This window comes from Lepisma saccharinum, chromosome 18 (genome assembly GCF_977018435.1).
Source record: "Lepisma saccharinum chromosome 18, izLepSacc3.1, whole genome shotgun sequence".
Lineage (NCBI taxonomy): Eukaryota > Metazoa > Arthropoda > Insecta > Zygentoma > Lepismatidae > Lepisma > Lepisma saccharinum.
This window is the reverse complement of record NC_139246.1, coordinates 33153343-33158410: the sequence shown is the minus strand read 5'-3', so window position 1 is coordinate 33158410 and position 5068 is coordinate 33153343.

Sequence of the window (5068 nt, the reverse complement as noted above, 5' to 3'; positions counted from 1 at the left end):
CTTTCGCACCATAAAGTAGTCCTTCCAGTTACATATACAGATCAATGGCCTCCATTGAGGAGACTCGTACCCGGAACCTCTTGATTATAAGGCGACGCTTCACTTCGTTCTACACATAGTTCAAGACGCAAATGTTGTGTTAAAAGTTGACGTAAGTGTTAGAATTCCCAACACATTATGAACAATTAACTTAGTCTTTTAAGGACATTCATGTTTGGAAATATTTGTGGTAACACTAACACAGAAAATAATTACTTATTTTTTGTAGTAATAATAAAAGTATTAGTTTTAATATTGTGGCTTCATCTATGTGTGTTCTTGTCACCATAACTTACACTATAGTTCTGTTAAAGGCACACCATAAATATGTATGCCAAATCATCAATTTCTCCACCTTCTAAATACAAGAGTGGGAGAAAATATAATATTATTATTATAAAATTGAGTTATAAATGCAATTATTAATTAAAGGTTTCATCAGTAAATTTACAGAAGAGTCACATTTTAAATTGTAAATTTATCTATTGTAAGACTTGATGGAAACACACTAGATGGTGCTGTCATTGTAAATAATATCATCTTAGATCTTTCAAAAGTCAAAATCAAAGTTGAATCAGAGAAAATTGCATAGAATTATTAGCGTAAACAGTACTCGTATTAACCTTAAACACTACATGTATTCAAACTTGTGAATGTTACATATTAAGCTTTTAATCCTGAAACACCAGCGTGTTCCAATATGACAGTATAACTAGTGCTACGTAAATTTTACGCACAGCAAATTATTCAACTCACGTCTGCATCATAGAAACAAAATGACGATTATTCCTTAGCGTTATTTTGTTTATTTTCCTCATATTGGTTTTTATTCTTCATTTTAAAATGTATGAACATGGTTTTATGAGACATAGAATATTTAAAAATAATGTCTTCATTGATAAGCTTGTACGTACATCAAGAATGAAGGTGAGAAGTTCAAAGAATGAAAAACAAATAATAACAATAATCATAACATTTTAAATAGTTTAAAAACATCTTAGAGGAAAATAGAGCATGTCTCTAAACTTAGATTTGAAAAGAAGATAACTATCCAAAGTCGGATAGCGTAGAGCCTAAATTGTGGAGCCGTAGAAACGCATTTTATTCCTTGTAACTCAGATCTTGAATATTTTAAGTATAATTTTCTCATTAGTATGTACAAGAACTTGCAGCAGATCATCACAAAAAAGTAGCTTGAAACATTCTTCAGATTGTTCAACGTTTCGTGCGGCGGGGGTTGGTCGAGAGGTAACTTGTACAAGGTTTATTGCAGCAGTCTTCCCCTGACTTCAGTCACTCTTAGTTTTCCATGGAACGTCATTTTTACCTCTTAAGCTTGATTCACATCTACGCTGAAATAACGCTCAGATCACCCTCCCTTCAATATTGTTGAATGATTTTTAAATAGAAGCATTCACACCAGTGTGCGTCTACGTGTAAAGAACGATAGTCTACATTGTACACGTAGACTATTTTATACACATAGATAACGTAATCTATGTAAACAACATGACGAAAGATGAAAACTTAGCTAAGGGCACTGTAGAAGTAAAACAAAATTATACTACGTATCAGTTCCTAATATGTGAGAAAAACCTTTCATACTCTTACCTTCAATTTCGAACAATTTCTCACCTAGGAAAAAGGCGTAACATGGGAAATATTTTAGTGTTACTTTTGCCTCACGACTGCCATCTGGTGTTTTCTTTTGCATACGATTTATTTTCTTTCGAAGTTGGTAGAAGAGGAACGGGAAATTTTATTGTTAAGAAGATTGTTGTCAGTTCGTTAGGAACAAATATATTTGAAAATGTCACTTTCCTTTCATCAAAGCCTTCAAAATTATTTCTAATGTACTTTGTCTACGTAGTCTATGTAAACTACAACCACATGCAATCTACTCGTAGATTACGTGTATACAACGCATGTAGACGTAAACTTATAGTGTACGGGACATCACTGATTCACGTATTGCAGTCCGGCCAAGGTTCACTTCGAACAAGCTCAGCTAGTTCAGGTGGAAAGAATATTTGACTGAAGCGTGAGGGGGCGGAGCTTGACTTTGCCGAAGCTTGATCGTTCATGTGAACCAAGGAATATAAAGAATAGGTAGAGCCATCCGAAGATTGCCGATCTTTCACGAACGCGTGACGTCACCGCAGAGGTACTGAGCTCGGCTGATGCAGACGCATTTATATGGGAGATTCAGAGCAAAAGTATTTTTGTTGCTTTGAGGAGGGGGAAAACATGAATTGTCATTATCCGAGATGGTATTGAGGCATCCTTTTAATGATTAGTAACATCACTGAAAACGCGCTACTCTTAAAAGGGAGCAAAGTACACGTGCAAATGTATTTTGAAAATCCATGCTTGAAACTTTCTGATCATTCCAAAGAAAGTTGCAGTGTTCTCATTTAGCATCTCAAGATTTTATAATTCGTATTATAATTTTAACCAAAACGTCGCATGCTAAAGAGAATTACATAATAATTGAAAAATAATAATTAACTGATAGTTTGTTTCACTTCGCTTATCTGCTATATTTGGCTAATCGCGAAGATGAGGATGCGTGATATGATAAAATTGATGAAAGGATACTCACAAAGAACATGCTTGCCCAAGCGAACATTCGAATCCCAGAACCCTGACGCCGTAACGCGTTGTGTTAACCACTTCACATTGGAAATAAACTGACAATTATGTGGAATACTATTTATTTAATGCGAGAAGCATTTACGAGTGGTTATTGAAGTAACAAATAATTTTTACTTTACGTTTTAATAAAACCAGTAATAATATTTCTAATCGAGACTTACCCCTTGCAGTCTCTAAATGTACTTGTAGGAGTACGCTTAACCTTTGCTGATAATAGCTAGTGTAAATGAATTGGTGCAATAGCCCTCCGACAGCCAGGCTCTGCTAGAGCGGCTCTTTCATTGGGTGATGTGTGGTCAGCGCATCGAATCCCATCGCTCCTGTTTTCTGGCATTCGACAATGGAGCCCGCTAACCTTTTTCAAATAGCTCCGCAATTGTCGTCCCGACGCTGCGAGTTACCGTCGAGGATCGAACACGGGACCCCTCTTTCCAAAGGAGAGAGCGCTAACTATTGGGCAACGCAAGAGCCCAGTGTAAATTAATAAGCCATTAAAATTTAAAACTTATCCCTCTTCGAAAAAATAAACTACGAAGTGAAATCAATTTCTCATTTGTATAATTTTCTATCATGAGGTCAGGCTCGGGTTTGGTTGAGGGGGAGGTGTGTTGCTTGGACCTCGATATGTAAAGGGGCTTCAACAGAGAAAATATTGCTATGGTCACAGATAAAGATATATATCTTTATCTGTGCTATGATGCTTCAGAAAATAGTGGAAATATTTTTTTAAAGCGGCTGGCCATCTGACATAATTGAAATCATATATGGCAGAGTTGAGGGGCAGGGTTGTGCAATTAAGCGTAAAAAAGGTTTCTACATGACACGTAGATTAAGCTTAAAACGCGTAAAAAACGTAAAAAACTAGAATCAAACAAAATGAAAAGAAAACATGTTTTGTTTGCAATGGATATTGTTATGTATGGAAGTTGGCAGCAGTAGAAAACAAAGAAAGGCTTTAAAAAACTTTCTCTTCGAATTTGTAATTTAAAAAAGTAAAGTGCTGAAGTGCTCCCCTGTGCTTTGCACTACGCCATGAAGGCATATAGGGGGTCTAGTTAGGGCTCCACACTTTCTTGATCACAGCCGAAGATGGAGGTGATGTGACCAGTCCATAGGCGTGGGCAGACCTTCTGATTAGGGGCAAAAGGCCTGAGGCGAGTTCAATCGGAAAGAGAAAATCCTCATTTCATATCACTGTTTTATTGCATTGATGGGTATGGAATAAAGGCGTATATAGTGTCCGGACCCTCCGAAAATCAATGTATTCGGAGAATTCAAACTTTCTGGCACCAATGTTCTTTGACCACTCCTGTGGTTCAGAGACGTATTTTACATGTAAACATTGTTTCGCACAGCAGATTTAAGACAACTACATATAATTTATTAATTTCTAACAGTGGCGGAAATTAAGGGAGCGTGTGGGGCAATTGCCCCCCACACTTTTGCCCCCGCATTATGGTATCTTAATGCTAAGCTTTGTTTACAAAGAAAAAGTAAACTGTCCTTGCCCTCTCCTCACTTTTCCCATCCAATCGCCGCTACTGATTTCCAATGCATTGGTAAGTTATTCTGCAAACTCATAGAGGTAACACAACTAACGAACTAGTGCGGGAATGTTAATAACAAAAAGGATGCTAGAGAACGAAGTTGGATATGATCAATTTCATAGGAAATAGTGCACCTTCCTCCCCTCGGTAGTTGCTTGGAATATTCTCCGGCTTGAAAATACTAAATGTCTTTTTTAAAGAGCATCATATTTTTTAATAACTGTGAAAAGATTCCTCCACACTAAATTTCTAAGTGAGAGTATTAGGGGGTCAACTGCCTGCTCGTGACCCCCGTGCGCATGCCTATAGATCAATCATAATTAGCATATGCAAGTGTATAATATACATGAAAAAGGAATTTTTAAGTTGGTATACTAAAACTTCGAAATCCGATCCAAATAAATTGTCGTTAATCGTTATGTCTTGTTTTAGTACAAGTACCGTGCAAGACGCATACATCAACAGTTTTCTCAATTTTAAAAATATGTGAAAGAACAATTCTACTGTATAACACAATATTGTTAGTGAGGATGAGGGCGTGTGGTGTCTGTGTAAACAATCTTCAGAAAATAATGATTTTGTGCTAAAATACATAAGAAAATTGAAATGTAATATAATTAAAGTAGTTTTTATATTAAAAATTTTGGAAGGAAAATTAGTGTTTCACATCTGCCTAAAAACATGGTTTTCTATGTGAAGTAAATTACGCATAAAAAACCTAACGAGTTTTCAAACCCTGGGAAAGGGAGTTCAAGATTTTGTTAGCACGGGCTCGACTTCGAGCAGCGTACCTGAGGTAACAATGTATTACATAGCAGATGTCAATG